The sequence below is a fragment of the Lycorma delicatula genome, chromosome 7, assembly GCF_047948215.1.
Source record: "Lycorma delicatula isolate Av1 chromosome 7, ASM4794821v1, whole genome shotgun sequence".
In the NCBI taxonomy this organism is placed as follows: Eukaryota; Metazoa; Arthropoda; class Insecta; order Hemiptera; family Fulgoridae; genus Lycorma; species Lycorma delicatula.
Window position 1 is genome coordinate 125,802,700 of NC_134461.1, and position 17,528 is coordinate 125,820,227.

A 17,528-nucleotide genomic window follows, 5' to 3' on the forward strand; every position below is an offset into this window, starting at 1 on the left:
CACACGTGTGTCTGAAGGTTTATAATTACGTGGAGTGAATAATTTCTGTTTACTTCTTTAAGAAAATCGCCGCCCCAAAATCGCGATCGCGAATAGGTATCACCATTGTAAGTTCCCTATTATCTTCCTTTCCTTTCAAGAAAGAAGAAAGAGGGAACGAGCCCAGCAGCCATCAGCCCAGCAGTCACAAGCCCAGCAGCCACCTGCCCAGCAGCCACTGACAGCATAGAAGAACGAAGAAACCTGCACTTTCCCCCGTTCAGCCCTTCGGGGCTTCGGGTATTCCAAGGTTAATGGTATGTAACTTCGGTTACTACCAATTCTTGGAAAGTGCAGGCCAAAGAAGAACGAAGAGGTCTTCGGAAGAAGAAGAGGGAGAAGATGAAGATGAAGAAGAAGGAAGACCAGCCACTCGTCTCAACATCACGGACTGGAGTCCGGAACAGAGCCCAGCAGAGATGCGTCCTGAAGGGCAGCCATACCAGAAGCGGATGAAGAGCTTCTACACAACCTCTCCTTTTTTAAAAACTTACAGTAAGACAATATAACCCAGCAATCGCGACTCCTCCGGAAAAGGGGACGCATTGCTCCCTCCTTATAGCTAGTGCCCCGTTGTGGCGTATTCCTGCTAGCCTATTAAGAGTTAGCACCGAAAGGACTTCAGTGGACGGTCTGAAGGGGAATTACGTCGGGAGGACAGGCTTTATAAGCCTAGCCTTCCGCGGTCGGCCCATGAAATGGGTTCGATAACGCTGGTTTAACAACGGATTGGAATGCAATTAAATCCGTCTTAAATTCACTAAAATAATAATAGACAAAACTTGAAAAATTAGATCCGAGATTAAAAAATAACCCTTTTAAAAACCAAGCCCGATTAGAATGATCCAGCAGCAAGGGACTCTGTCCAGGTTCTGCGATAACGTAGGGAGTAATAGACTCCTGCCAACTTTGCATTCCATTCCATTTTGTCCACAACATCTCTTTCATTGAGATTTAGTATATAAATGGTTTGAAAAAAAAACATTAGCTCAATACGAATATGTTTAGCATAAAATTATATATAGAGAAAAATGTATTGAAATATAAAAAGAACTTAATGTAGTAGGAAAATGATCGAATTAAAGTTGACAGAGTGGGTTTTGATTCCATTTTTTATATTGAGTTGAAGATGGAATTGTCCATAGAGTTTCATGCACGTAGAATTAATAAAAATTATCTTATATTAAAATAAAACATAAATTTTATGTATTAGGCAAATCGTCGAATGAAAATTTAATTATATATACTTATATATATATAATAGAAGTTATATGCGAGCGCTACTGTATCAACATTCGATATATATACCTCTCTCTTTCTCACTCATGTATAGTACATATGTACCATCTCATTAGCTGATCGGTCGGACCGCTTGCAAGTCTGAATATTTTTTTGAATAGTTACTATGGGACTTTGATGCGCTCTAATAAAAAAACAAGAATGCTATTCGAAAAACTGTTTTCCGCATAAGATTAAACTTTTATTCAAGATTCTTTAACGCAATTCGTATATCCAAAATCATTCCTATTTATCTGATAAAATTAATTTGAAGTTACGGAAGATGTCGAAAAACCCTATTTTAAAGATAAATAAGTAACGTCACCGCCTCTCTGCCGTACTTGCCAAAGGGGGCGCGAGCAACGTCCCTTGATAGAAGGATGCAATTTAAATTTCGTTTTTACGATTTTAACCGATAGTAAGAGGCTTCTAGTTTTTTCATTAATTTTTTCACATATATATTAATGCACTCCGAAGCACTGCAATATTTGTCTTACGTGTCGTGCTGACCAAATAAGAAAGTTAAGTAAGCTTATAGTTTTGTGTTTTCAATCGTTTATGAGATAAAAATATTTAAGCCTTTTTTTTTATTATTTCTCATAAAAAGTATATTAATAAAATAAGATTTAAAGATGTTTGAGTGTATTCCCGTTCTATCGGTGTGTTTTTATCAATATTTATCTAAATATATATGGAAATAGGACGAATGGTGTTAACAATAATGATGTAAGTCCGTTTTAAAATATAATTACATGCTAGGTTAATTTTTACGGTACTATCATAATTTGTTTCTTCTAGATTGTGTCTGTTTGAGCCTATAAAATACTGATTTACAAAAAAAATCCGTTCGGAAAGGAATTTAAGAAGTAAAATTTCGTCTTAGTGACGAAAGTAAAGTACTTAATGAGTAGAAATTGATGTAATAACAGAAATTAAGATGAAATTTGTTATGAAAAGAATGATAAATAATCGTGATAGGAAAATAAAATATAATAAATAGGTAAAGAAGATTGTATTGTATTTGTTTAAAATGTCGTGAAATAAAGTAGACAATGTTATTACTCGTACTTTGTAATATTTACGTTTACCACTTGTTTGTATATATTATTATAGCAATTTCAAGATGCTTTATAGTAAATTCCTTTATTAAGTATCGTACTGGTAAATAAATAATAGCTCGCGAAGAACTATGACTTTATTCTATTTAAAAAAAAGAAACATTAAATTAAATAAATATATATATATATATATATATTTTTTTTTTTTTTTTTTTTTTGAAATGGCACTTAAAAAATCACTGCAAACTCTCAATACAATAATGTGCTACAATTTATAAGAGAAAGTTTCTTATAGAAGGAACCACAAATAAACTAAAAAGGAAGTATCTATATTAAAAAAAAAAGAAGATTCATGCACATCTAAAACACTTGAAGGACATTTAAATGAGGTAACTACATCAGATTACAGAAAAAAAAGTAACTTTATACGTTTTTATTTATAGACATTAAAAAAAATCTAATTTATTTTGACAGTCCAAAATTTATTTAAGTTTACGGTTTTATTCTATTCTTAATGAAAATGAATTCTATCTCAATAAATTAAAAATAGTTAATCGAAATTTGATCATTTTACTTGTATAATTAGACATTTAAGATGCTGTCCCTCGGTTTTACAGGTGATGTAGCATTCTGTCTACTACGTCGTAAGTTCGGTTCGATTCCCGGTTAAGTTTGAAACATTTTATAACCAGTCAATTTCAACTCACAGTATTCGTTCGCTAAGCTTAGTATCTGACACTAACTGTAAATAAAAAAATATGTGTACCTATACCATATAGTCTTAGAACTAAGCCCCGATCCTGTTTAAGTATGTTTAAATATTTGATTTTTACTACAGTATGTTTCAGCTATTTATATGCCGTTTGGGTAAGGCAGATGGTAATTTTATTGTTTTAATTTAGATTATTATTGTAATGTTTCATTGCGGTTTTATTTCACTTTTAGCATACTTCAAAGGCCTTTTCCATTTATGCTGTGTTTTTATATACCGGGTTTTAGTTTTTAATTTTTAATGTTTATTTATTTACTAGATAAATGTCGTGTTCGGGCGCTGATGATGATACTTCGTTGTGCGCCCAGGAAAAAAATACTCTTTTTTTTCCTGGGCAAAAAGCAAAAAACAAGTTTTTTGCTTTTTTACTTTTTTACTAATCAACTTCTTACTTCATATAGAGTTATGGGATGTAATATATCTTTGAAAATACATTTCCTCCATTTACATCTGAAATTTTTCTGGGACAACTTCAGAGATGTAAGTGACGAACACGGTGAACATTTCCGCCAAGATATTTAGGTGATTGAAAACCGCTATAAAGGGAAATAGAATACTAACATACTAGCCGATTACTGTTGGATATCAATTTGGGATTTTCCTGAGGCCATTTATAAAAGAAAAGCATCAACGAAATCATTCTAACACAGGTATGGCCATGCAAAATTATAAATTTTACAGATTTTAACTATATTTTCTCTTTTTTTTTTTTGAAGCGTAATTTATTTAAAACTAAAAGTGATAGAATAATTGTATTTGCAGAACTGTAATATACGAAAAAAAGCAATTCAAGAAATGGTATCACACCTAGAGAAACATTTAAAAAATCTTTCTGTCTATCATTGTTATTATTTTTTAATATTGTAAAACAAAAAAATCATGTTGCCCAACAAATAATACTTCCTCTAGGATAATAAAACTTAAATTCTATTACGTTAAAGTGAAGGTTTCGTCTTATACAAGAAATTTGAATTTATATTCATGAATGTTTAAAGGCAATCGTAAAAGCGTAATGTTACCTAATGTAGCACTCCTTTCTGTAACACTTGAGTTGAATATGTTCAACATTTTTTTTTTGTTTTTTTTTATTCATATTGAGACATTTTTTCTTAATTGATTTTATTTCACTGTGTTATAATTGTAAGAATAATCATTTCTTATTGTAATATTTATTTACGATTAAGTTAAATCAGGCTCGGTGTGTTCAATTTTTAGTTTAATAAATGGACGTACAAAAGATCAATAGGAAAATATGATTACGCGGTTGATTTTATAACAAAATTACAGACTAAAGCAGATGACCTAGCGTTTCTAGCCAATAACATCGCAGAAGCTAGTATCCAAGTAACTTCATTGGAAGAACTAGCAGGAAAAATAGGACTAAGAATATCATATGAAAAGAGTAGAATAACGGTATCGAACCACATAATCATAAACGGACACAAAGTCGAGCTAGTTGAACGGTTTAAATATTTAGGAGAAAATATCACACATGATCTCAAAGAAAAAATAAACTGGAAAGAAGGACACAAAAGCTCAATTATGTACAAAATACCACCAAAACAACATATAACAAAAAATTCATCTCAATAGATACCAAACTCAGACATTACAAAACTGTAATCGGACCTATAATATCATATGGAAGCGAAACACTCTTGAAACTAAGATCCAACATTTCCTACTCAGCAGATATGCAAAGAATAGAAAGAAGAATTCTAAGAACATGTATAAATAAAAGACGACTTACTGATGGTGGAGAACGGAGATTCCCACCATATCTAGAAGTACATAAAGGCGTAGAACCAGCTCTAGACTACTTTAGAAAGAAAAGAATCTCCTCTTTGGACACATAATAAGAACGGAACCGAACAGGCTCGTCAGGAAACTTGTCGAGAATTAGTGGAAAGTGTCCAAAACACTGATGGATCACCGAAATTAAACAAGGTATGCAAGAACTAGAAACCACAATAGAAGATTTTTGAAACAAAACTGACAAGATAAAAATACTTAAAGAAGCAAACTCCAGATTTAAAATTAAAGAAAAGAAAACAACACCGAAGGTTTGTTCAGAACTCAAAAAAGCAAGATCTGACAGTATGAGAAGTATTAGGAAGCAATCAAGAAGAAAAGTAAAAAGAAAAAACAAACCAGAGTTGACTAAAGTGGTCACTGTGACCTCAAAATCCTCAAAAAAAAATTCTTGTTACCTTTAATATGATTTTTTATTTGCTTATATCCACTATATAAACTCGATTTTTTTACCCACGCAAATAGCAAATCAGCATATATTTTTGTATAATTGGACCATAATCGGACCACCAGATCCCGTAAAGTTTTCTGTACTCATTTACAGTTAATAATTTTTTTTTATTAAATAATTTTAATAATTGAGATAACAGTAATAATTGATGAACATAAGAAAGAAGCCGTAATAAGAAAGGGAGTCCGACAAGGATGTTCCCTATCTCCGTTACTTTTTAATCTTTACTTGGAACTAGCAGTTAATGATGTTAAAGAACAATTTAGATTCGGAGTAACAGTACAAGGTGAAAAGATAAAGATGCTACGATTTGCTGATGATATAGTAATTCTAGCCGAGAGTAAAAAGGATTTAGAAGAAACAATGAACGGCATAGATGAAGTCCTACGCATGAACTATCGCATGAAAATAAAGAAAAGTAATGAAATGTAGTAGAAATAACAAAGATGGACCGCTGAATCTGAAAATAGGAGGAGAAAAGATTATGGAGGTAGAAGAATTTTGTTATTTGGGAAGTAGAATTACTAAAGATGGACGAAGCAGGAGCGATATAAAATGCCGAATAGCACAAGCGAAACGAGCCTTCAGTAAGAAATATAATTTGTTACATCAAAAATTAATTTAAATGACAGGAAAAGATTTTTGAAAGCATATGTTAGGAGCGTCGCTTTATGTGGAAGTGAAACTTGGACGATCGGAGTATCCGAGAAGAAAAGATTAGAAGCTTTTGAAATGCGGTGCTATAGGAGAATTTTAAAAATCAGACGGATGGATAAAGTGACAAATGAAGAGGTATTGCGACAAATAGATGAAGAAAGAAGCGTTTGGAAAAATATAGTTAAAAGATGAGACAGACTTATAGGCCACATAGGCATCCTGGTATAGTCGCTTTAATATTGGAAGGACAGGTAGAAGGAAAAAATGGTGTAGGCAGGCCACGTTTGGAATACGTAAAACAAATTGTTAGGGATGTAGGATGTAGAGGATATACTGAAATGAAACGTCTAGCACTAGATAGGGAATTTTGGGAAGCTGCATCAAACCAGTCAAATGACTAAAGACAAAAAAAAAATAATTTTCCAAAAATAAACATCTAAAAAGGACTGGCAGACATTTTTCTCGGTTCTAAATCACAGGCCGATGTGATGATTCTGTAAAGATTTTGTGGTCAGCTTATAAATATAAATCACCTTTTATTGGTTTTTAATGTTTTATGTTTTTTTTTAAATTTGATTATCCTGCGGTAGACAAAAATCGTGGTTAGTGAATAACGGCAGATAAAAATTAAGTTCCTTTTTTAAGGTGTACAACGCAATTGTTTTATTATTATTTTTGTAAATAAATTATTTAATCGATATTATTAATTGTGTATTTGTTATTGCCGAATCTATTTAAAGAATTAGACGGTAATTCCACGGCGAGGACACTGTCTGTGAAAGTTATAGAGTAAATAAATAAACTAAAACGAAATATTGACTGTCTGTGTGCAAAATATCTGTATCCTGCGCTATTAATCTGTATTTACTATTTTTTATTGCTAATACTTTACCAATGTAAAGCTAGTAGTTATGTTTCAGTGCAGTGGTATAAATGTACGAAGGTTAAATTGTTAGTCGCTTTTTACTTCCTTGCACGCAGCAAATTAGTTATGTAAGTCTAAAAACGAAGAAATCTTTCTAGGATCAGGATGCCTACCTGTAACCGTCCAAAATTTCTGTCGATCGTTTTTTAAATGTTAATTTTCGTATTAATTGTTAAAACAAATTATACATTTTTTTTTTAAATCACACAAAATTTTACAGGATCAGGATGTCTACTTTGCCGATTAGTGTTTTGTGTTTTGTATTAGTTACGGGTCAATAATTTCGGTTAAAAAAGATAGCTTTTAATAGATACATCACAAAACACGTCACAAATATCTTATAGAAGCAACCGTACAATATTATTTTCTTACTGACCTTTTTAGGCTGACATTTATTTAATTAAAAATTTAATATAATTCCAGCCTATGTAAATCAGTTATGAAGAGCACAGGAAGTCCAGGAGAATTTTAAATTCATGCGCTTAAAAAGCACTGTGTAACTGACCGTGCACATCGTCCCATTCCTGACGTGTTCAACACAGAATGATATTAAAGTATGTAAATGGCTTCATATTTCAAAACTAAGGGATGTTAGTTGGTAGAAACAAATGGGTATCTACATAATTACAAAATTACTACTTCATGGTGTGTTTGAAATTTTTTCCTCTATCTCGGATTCGCTTTATTGAATCTCACTTCCTCCTCTATGAATCATGAGACCTTGCCGTTGGTGAGGGGGCTTGAGTGCTCAGGGATACAGAGTAGCTAGACCGAAGGTGCAACCACATCGGAGAGGTATCTGTTGAGAGCCAGACTAAGGAATGATTCCTGAAAGAGGGCAGCAGCTCTTTCAGTAGTTGTTAGGGGCGTGAGTCAGAATGACTTAAACGGCCATATCAACATCACTCAGTCGTCTGAGTACTCCGCAGCTGAAAGCAATGGAAAACTACAGCTGCTTTTTTTCCAAGAAAATGTGGCTCTCTGCATTTTCATATAGCAATAATGGAGGCGCCTTCCTTGGTAAAATATTCCGGAGGTAAACTAGTCCCCGGTTCGGATCTCCGGGTGGGGACTACTAAGGAAGGGGTAACCAGAAAATTAAAAAATAACATTCTACGAGTCGGAGCGTGGAATGTTAGAAGTTTAAAAAAGGTTGGTAGGCTAGAAAACTTTAAAAGGGAAATGGATAGCATAAATGTAGATGTAGTAGAAATTAGTGAGGTTCGGTGGGAAGAGGAAGGCGACTTTTGGTCAGGTGATTTTAGATTAATTAACTCAGCTTCAAATAATGGGCAGGCAGGAGTAGGTTTCATAATGAACAAGAAGAGAGGGAAGAGAGTAGAGTATTTCAAAACGCATAGCGATAGAATCATTGTAATAAGGATAAAATCAAAACCTAAACCGACAACGATTGTTAACGTCTATATGCCTACAAGCGCCCTATGATGAAGAGGTAGACTGTGTATACGAAGAGATTGATGAAGCAATTAAACATGTAAAAGGAGATGAAAATTTAATAATAGTTGGAGATTGGAATGCAAGCATTGGAAAAGGCAAGGAAGGAAATATAGTGGGTGAATACGGGCTGGGCAAAAGGAAAGAAAGAGGGGACCGACTTATAGAGTTTTGCACGAAGTATAATTTAGTAATTGCCAACACCCAATTTAAAAATCATAATAGAAGAATATACACTTGGAAAAAGCCAGGAGATACTGCAAGGTATCAGATAGATTATATCATGGTTAAGCAAAGATTTAGAAATCAACTCGTTGGCTGCAAAACGTACCCTGGAGCAGACATTGATAGGGACCATAATTTGGTGATAATGAAATGTAGATTGGGGTTTAAAAACCTGAAGAAAAGGTGTCAGATGAATCGGTGGAATTTAGAGAAGCTTGAGGAAGAAGAGGTAAAGAAGATTTTTGAGGAGGACATCGCAAGAGGTCTGAGTAAAAAAGATAAGATAGAAAATGTAGAAGAAGAATGGGAGAATGTTAAAAAGGAAATTCTTAAATCAGCAGAAGCAAACTTAGGCGGAATAAAGAGAACTAGTAGAAAACCTTGGGTTTTAGACGATATATTGCAGCTGATGGATGAACGTAGAAAATATAAGAATGCTAGTGATGAAGAAAGTAAAAGGAACTATCGGCAATTAAGAAATGCTATAAACAGGAAGTTCAAACTGGCGGAAGAAGAGTGGATTAAAGAAAAGTGTTCAGAAGTTTAAAGAGAAATGAACATTGGTAAAATAGACGGAGTATACAGGAAAGTTAAGGAAAGTTTTGGGGTACATAAATTATAATCTAATAATGTGTTAAACAAAGATGGTACACCAATATATAATACGAAAGGTAAAGTCGATAGATGGGTGGAATATATTGAAGAGTTATACGGAGGAAATGAATTAGAAAATGGTGTTATAGAGGAAGAAGAGGAAGTTGAGGAGGATGAAATGGGAGAAACAATACTGAGATCTGAATTTAAGAGAGCATTAAAAGATTTAAATGGCAGAAAGGCTCCTGGAATAGACGGAATACCTGTAGAATTACTGCGCAGTGTAGGTGAGAAAGCGATTGATAGATTATACAAACTGGTGTGTAATATTTATGAAAAAGAGGAATTTCCGTCAGACTTCAAAAAAAGTGTTATAGTAATGATACCAAAGAAAGCAGGGGCAGATAAATGTGAAAACAGAACAATTAGTTTAACTAGTCATGCATCAAAAATCTTAACTAGAATTCTATACAGAAGAATTGAGAGGAGAGTAGAAGAAGTGTTAGGAGAAGACCAATTTGGTTTCAGGAAAAGTATAGGGACAAGGGAAGCAATTTTAGGCCTCAGATTAATAGTAGAAGGAAGATTAAAGAAAAACAAACCGACATACTTGGCGTTTATAGACCTAGAAAAGGCATTCGATAACGTAGACTGGAATAAAATGTTCAGCATTTAAAAAAAGTTAGGGTTCAAATACAGAGATAGAAGAACAATCGCTAACATGTACAGGAACCAAACAGCAACAGTAACAATCGAAGAACATAAGAAATAAGCCGTAATAAGAAAGGGAGTCCGACAAGGATGTTCCCTGTCTCCGTTACTTTTTAATCTTTACATGGAACTGGCAGTTAATGATGTTAAAGAACAATTTAGATTCGGAGTAACAGTACAAGGTGAAAAGATAAAGATGCTACGATTTGCTGATGATTTAGTAATTCTAGCCGAGAGTAAAAAGGATTTAGAAGAAACAATGAACGGCATAGATGAAGTCCTACGCAAGAACTATCGCATGAAAATAAACAAGAAGAAAGCAAAAGTAATGAAATGTAGTAGAAATAACAAAGTTGGACCACTGAATGTGAAAATAGGAGGAGAAAAGATTACGAAGGTAGAAGAATTTTGTTATTTGGGAAGTAGAATTACTAAAGATGGACGAAGCAGGAGCGATATAAAATGCCGAATAGCACAAGCGAAACGAGCCTTCAGTAAGAAATATAATTTGTTTACATCAAAAATTAATTTAAATGACAGGAAAAGATTACTGAAAGTATATGTTTGGATTGTCGCTTTATATGGAAGTGAAACTTGGACGATCGGAATATCTGAGAAGAAAAGATTAGAAGCTTTTGAATTGCGGTGCTATAGGAGAATGTTAAAAATCCGACGGGTGGATAAAGTGACAAATGAAGAGATATTGCGACAAATAGATGAAGAAAGAAGCATTTGGAAAAATATAGTTAAAAGAAGACAGACTTATAGGCCACATACTAAGGCATCCTGGAATAGTCGCTTTAATATTGGAAGGACAGGTAGAAGGAAAAAATTGTGTGTAGGCAGGCCACGTTTGGAATATGTAAAACAAATTGTTAGGGATGTAGGATGTAGAGGGTATACTGAAATGAAACGACTAGCACTAGATAGGGAATCTTGGATAGCTGCATCAAACCAGTCAAATGACTGAAGACAAAAAAAAAAGAATCTAACTTATTTTTAATTAGGAGATGAACATATGATTTTAATTTACGAGAAAAACGACAGTGAAACCCGTTTCTTGATAAATATCTTTTCGAGTTACATGTAGTTAAATTTGCAAAAAACGGAAAAATCTCAGTAGTAATAAGACGAGATAAAACGTCCCGTAGTAACTTTTTGTTAATAATTTTCTAATCTCAACATATTTACTACAACCTCATCCTAATCTTTTAATGTTTCCACCTACTACACATTCCTGTTACCAAGTTACTAAACCTGTATATGATAATATGTAACCAAACAATTAGTTGCATTTCTTTAAAAGATAATGTCGTTTTATTCGTCTTTTGAATGTGATTGGCCCATTAGTTTTTAATATCTAATATTTGAAAAAGTCCTTTCTCTTTCACTATATATATATATATATATATATATATATATATATATGTAACAATATATGTAACAATAAATTTCAAAAATTGTCAGAAAATATTTTCTAATTCTTAGATTTATATCTAATACTAATTTCATTTTTCATAAAACCTCTCCTTCCTTGTGCCAGTCTGTTTTTAATTATTCCTTATTTCGCACGAGTACATTTTTGGTAATTTTACTACCTATATAACCAAATTCTATGTATTCCAGTATATTTTGTTTACCTTAGTATGTAATTTCTCATTTTACGGTCAGGTTATAAATAATAATCGCCTGCCGCTTACTTTTTAATGTTTTACGTGAGTGTTTAAGTATGATGATTATATATGAGGTAGACAAAGATCGTGCTAAGTAAACAACGGTAGTAAGAATAAAGTATATTTTTAAGGTTTACAATGCAGTTTTGTCTCGTTTCATTATCTTTTGTTTTTTCTTACTTATTTTCAAAGTAAATTTCTGTCCTAGAAATAATTCCATGCTACTCTTAATATTTCGTTTAATGCTCATAATTTTTAATGCATTTCAAGAAACTGTTAAAACAAAGGTAGTGTTATCACCTGCTAGGTTGTACTGTGTTTTTTTATTCTTTTTTTTTGAGATGACTCCTGCCTGCCATGGAGATCGGGAGGTTTTGTTCCTACTCTACAGATTTACTCTACAGATAGAAAAAGATGTTACTGGTAAAATGGTAATCTAATCTGTTACTTTCCAAATTTCGGATACTTGTTAAACCCCACTTCACTCTACTTTAATTCTTGTATTAATATTTACATTAGATTGTTTTTTTTTACATTTTTACCCCTTAATCAGTACTATTATCCTGTGTCTTTTTTGAGGTAGATTTCATAAGAAAGCTACCAATTGTAATGGGTACCATGATTGGACTCCCGTAAAATTTCGACATATCTTCCCGTTTCACATCCCCCAGACCCCAAAAACACCGTTAGCTCAAAAGTTTATATATACATTTATATATATATATATATATACAGGGTCATTCACGGGAACCGGATGTTTTTAAAATAATCATAAAAAATTGAATATTTACTTTAAAAAAGATTTATCGGTACTGAAACACTTGTTAAATCAAAGCATTTCTTACTTACTCATGAACGAAAAATTATGTCCGGCAAGTGATGTCCATTTTGGGGAATACATTGTTGTAGCCTTTCACGGTAACTGGCCCCAATTCTTTGCAGCATGTCTACATCAATCTGGGTGACGCGACGACAAATTGCGATCTTTAGGTCCTCCAATGTACGCGGTTTATTGCCGTACACACGCGATTTCAGAAACCCCCGCAGAAAAAAATCACAACTACTCAAGTTGAGGGACCGAGGGGGCCAAGGAATGTCGCCGAATCTGGAAACGATCCGTCCCGGAAACAAGTTACGGAGAACAGCCATCGTTGCCCTCGTTGTGTGCGCTGTAGCTCCATCCTGCTGGAATAACACATTTTGAAAATCGATTCGCCGGTTTCGTAAATCAGGGACGAAAAACGTATTCAACATCGCAATGTAACGATCGGCTGTTACAGTTACGGCAGCGTTATTTTCTTTAAAAAAAAACGGGCCAATAACATCGACCTTTCCTACTGCACACCTGACAGTCACCTTTGGGCTATGAAGCGGTCTCTTGTGAAGCCGATGTGGGTTTCTTTCTACCCGATACCGGCAATTCTGTTTGTTGACGAAGCCATTCAGATGAAAACGGGCTTCGTCACTCATTAACGATAACAAATTTTCATTTTCTTCAAAAACGGTAAGCATTTGTCGACAAAATTGTAATCGTCGCGTGAAATCTTGCTCGTTTAACTGCTGCACGACGGCTATCTTGTAAGGATGGAGATGGAGGTCTATATGCAGAATTCGTCTTACCGTACTTGTGCTCATTTGAAGCGCTGCTGAATGCCTCTGAATAGAGCGGCGTGGGCTTCTGACAATGTATTAAAATCCTGACCCCAATAGGGGAAGTCACCCGCCTTGTCAATCCCGGTCGCCACACCACCCATTCCGTTGGTAGCACTGATACGCTTTACCGGAAGTCGTCTTTAAGACCCTCTAAACTTGGTAGCACAACATAGTCATCATTTTGCACTCTGTCTGGATGGTACCGATGCAAATGCCCCCCCAGATATTTCTATCAGTGTATTTACACAATCACCTTCGTATGGTCTCTTCCAACCACGACTATCTACTCTAACTTACGTCCATCTTCCGCCTGCGGAAGAGTCTTCAGAACCTCGCGATGAAAGCATGGCAGCTGGAATGGCACACCACGTCTAAGGGAAGATCCTTGTATAAATTTATACAGGATCTAGGGGGATGGTATATCTTCATTTCGTTTTTAAGGGTAGCGGGGCCCAGGTGCTCACCAACTACACCAATTTGAACCAATATCTGTTTCGGTTCCACCTGGCAGCTTATGAGCTGTGCGCCTGCGGGGAGGCCCAGTTGAACGAACGAACACTTGATGTTTGACTGCCCTGCTCTTGGGGGGGGGGGGGGGGTCAGAGATCGGGCCATTCTGGAACTTAGAAGTCAAGGGGAAAATTGGCCACTCACAAGCGGCGAGTCAATGTGGCGAGAGCCGCATTATCGGACCGTGTGGGAATTCCTTGATGCAGTTTCTTTGTTCAACCGGCATCAGTAGTTTACTTAAAGAAAAGACTTAACGTATTGCTGGGGAAAACTAACCCTGAGTATGGCTAACCTCCAGCCAATTATGGCTCCAAGCGCTGTAAAGTGATGAACAGGTACTTGCTGGCATACAGCGGCCTAGGTGTGGCAGCAAATTGCCGTCTAGACGAAATCAATTTTGATTTATTGATGTCATATATCTTTTAGTAGTTGATGGGGTGCGCCTATCAATTTTAGTAATATATGACAAGTGAGCGGTTGGAAACGCAAGCCGGTAGTGTATGGCATCGCGCTTAGTCTGCTCACGCTGTTAGGTAGCTCTAGAAGCTATTTAGGATACTGGTCGCTAAATTGTTTCGAGGCTCAGTTGTCCCGTTTGTAGTACGGACATTCGGTCTTATGCTTTAGGGCGATCGAATTGGGTGGTGCCGGGAGAAATGCCAGACAAACCAATACCCAAACTTACCACCCTCAACTATCAAATTAACCGATTCTTATCAAACATTCTTATCAAATCTATATCTAACATCAATTAGGCTATGCACTCAGAACATTAATTAATTGAGTCTTTAAACACTAAAAATACTATTCTCATACCGTCAAAACAAGTTTTAATCGTAACAACAATTTTGTTTTACAAGCCAAATATTAAATGTTATTTTTATTTTTTTTTTATATCCTGACAGCAAGGTTACAGGCCTTTCCTTTTTCGCTGAAGCAAGCGTAAATTAATTGCTTAATGCTGCGTACATATTTTCTTTTTCCACAACTACAACAAGGACAAATAAAAATTATTTTGCAGCAAGATGGTGCATCTCCACCATAAGTCTGTACGTGATCGGTCGAATGACGTATTCTCTGATCGCTGAATTTGTCGACAAGGACCCGATGACAGAGCTTGTTTGTAGTGGCTTCCTAGGTCACACGACCTGTCACCATTTGATTTTTTGCTTTGTTGTTTTATAAATGATCTCGTGTATGCGCATCTTCTACCTACTGATCTACGAATTTCAGGCGTAGTATTGAAGCAACTGTCGCTTCTCTTACTCCAGACGTGCCGGGTAAGTACGGAACGATCTCTCTTATCGGTTTGATGTGTGCCGCGTGAAGAAAGACATTGAACACTTGCAGGGAAAAACTATAAGAATCACTCTTTCACTTTATTTACTGTTTATTACTATAAGTCATAGTTAAGGTAATAGATAGCAATAAAATCTGACATTCTTTTTTGTACTCCCTGTACTTCAAGAGATTTCCTACTCTTTTTAAAATTGTTGACATTAACAACAGGAAAACGAAACTTATAAAGGAACTGCATTATTAGCTCCAAGATCCTTTGTAAAGACAAATTTCATGTAATTTAAGACATTTTTAACTTTTATTAATTTTAAACCGATGATAAAGATTAAAACGATAACTTTAAAATTAATCAAGAAACTGGTTAAAAAAAAATTATAGTTTTTAATTTAAAAAGTAAATATATTCACGTAAAAATGATTTTATTGTAATATGTTTTATTATAATGGGTTCTGTAGAAAATTAAATTAAAGGTTATTTTTAGGAATGGTTTAGTGTAAAATGTACAGATCTAGAATTTTAGGTATTTCCTGTAAAAAGAAAGTTGTAAAAAAGTTGATACATAAAAGAAAAAAAATACTTAATATTATGAATGCGTACTAAGGAAGTATTACTTTTTCAAAACTGAAAATTTATGCCACGTTAAATTATAAAGAAAAGAGAGAAAGAATTATTAATTATTATTTATATTTTTAAACAAAGTAGCAAAAGTAGAGAAAGTAGTTTAAAAGAATAACAAAAGATATACAAATTAGTTTATCATTGTTGGTTTAGGTAGATTACACTTCTATTTGGTTATATTTTAAAAAGAATTGTCTTAGAAACTACTGCTTAGCTGTATTATATATTTGTTTTGTGTGTGCGTGTGTGAGTACGATTGTATGTTTTTTTACTGTGTTATGACGTAATAAAAATGTTCAACACGTACGTAGTATGATAATAAATCACAAATTAACAGAAAAAGTAGGAAGAAATTCTTTTCTATACTTTAAGATTTACGAGTGAGATAATTTCTTGAGAATAGTCCACCACCTTCCAAAGAATTGTATTATTATTTTTTTTTTTTTTGTATTTGGCACTCTCTCTTTCATAATATGGATTCATTATATCATAGCATTTGACCGTGGAATATTTTTCGATACATTTTATCTAAATGCAATTTAAAAGTTGTAAAATTTGTTATCTTAACCCAGTCGTTAGTGTTTTATTTCCTTATATAAATATTTTTACTTGTATTTATTCAAAATGTTATTTAGAGACCAAAACCGAAGGAACACACACACGCACGTACATACGAACCTCCGGTTTTGGTCCGTCTTTTCCATCCGGTTTTTTTTTTTTGGTCCCTTAGTGTCAAAACATTAACATCCGGTAGAACCGCATATACCCAAATTGGACGGATCGCAACAGGAGCTACAGCTCTGCTATAGCATTAGACGGGAAGTAAAAAGTGTCAAACTGGAATATTTTATATATTTAAAATTATTTATTTTATTATATCTTAATATAGGAATTATGATATTAGACAATGGATACGGGTGTACTGTGGTGGTTAGGGTTCAATAAATTACACGTCTCAGGAACGGTCGGTCTGAGTCTGTACAAGACTACATCTCATTTACATGTCATACATAATGACATTCTCATGTCATTGGTCCGTGGGGGGGGGTGGTGCTTATTATTCTCTAGTTAAATAGACTGCAACATGCACATTAGGAAAACAAAATAAAAAAAGAACGTTAAAACTGAAGAGATAGAATATAATTTTTTGTTGTATTTTATACATCATATACAGAGCATTAAAAAATATCTACAATTTTTCAAAATTATTAACCCCGGACCTTAATTTACAAAAAATCCGATGCCCCATTTTTGGAACAATCACCATATTTTACCCCTTTAGTATTTTGATATGTTCACCGGGAATGTAAAAATAATATTCCACTATGTTGCCTGGAAAAAACATAGAGATATGGGATCACCAGACATTATTTTAATTAGATAACTCTTCTGCAAGAAAAAATCATTTAAACTATTTACTGAAATTTCAGTTTAGTACCATATATATATATATATATATATATATATATATATATATACTAGCACCCCCGTCGAGGCTTCGCCCGCGCTATATGATTGCTTGTGTTTCCCGTCGTGGCCAAGGGATGTTTAGCTGGTCAGGGCTCGCTTCGCCCGCCTTTCCCATCTGTCCTGGAAGTTGTGCCCGCTGTTTTCATTAAATTCATGCTTATGCTTGTGAGAATAATAATGATGAACAAAAATTAAAGCCTTCGCGAGCCGAGCGCGCTCGCACACATACACACACACACACACAGAGAGAGAGAGAGAGAGAGAGAACTGTTCAATTTATAAAAAAATATCAGTACATTGTAATTTCTTCAGAGCAATAGTTTGGTAG

General features: G+C 34.2%; 1 protein-coding gene and 1 long non-coding RNA gene across 3 annotated transcripts in view; one reads left to right on the forward strand and one right to left on the reverse strand.

Moving 5' to 3' along the window:
* The window catches only part of LOC142327613 (uncharacterized), a 287,424-nt gene that overhangs the window by 226,576 nt on the left and 43,320 nt on the right, over positions 1-17,528 (forward strand). The window contains exon 4 of one of the 2 annotated variants that reach the window (XR_012757029.1): positions 3,549-3,702. The exons of the other annotated variant lie outside the window; for it this stretch is intronic. This is a non-coding gene — a long non-coding RNA (uncharacterized LOC142327613). Of the gene's footprint in view, positions 1-3,548; positions 3,703-17,528 lie in introns of those variants that run through there. 2 annotated transcript variants of the gene reach the window in all.
* The window catches only part of LOC142327612 (uncharacterized), a 167,785-nt gene that overhangs the window by 6,465 nt on the left and 143,792 nt on the right, over positions 1-17,528 (reverse strand). The gene's annotated exons all lie outside the window — the stretch shown is intronic.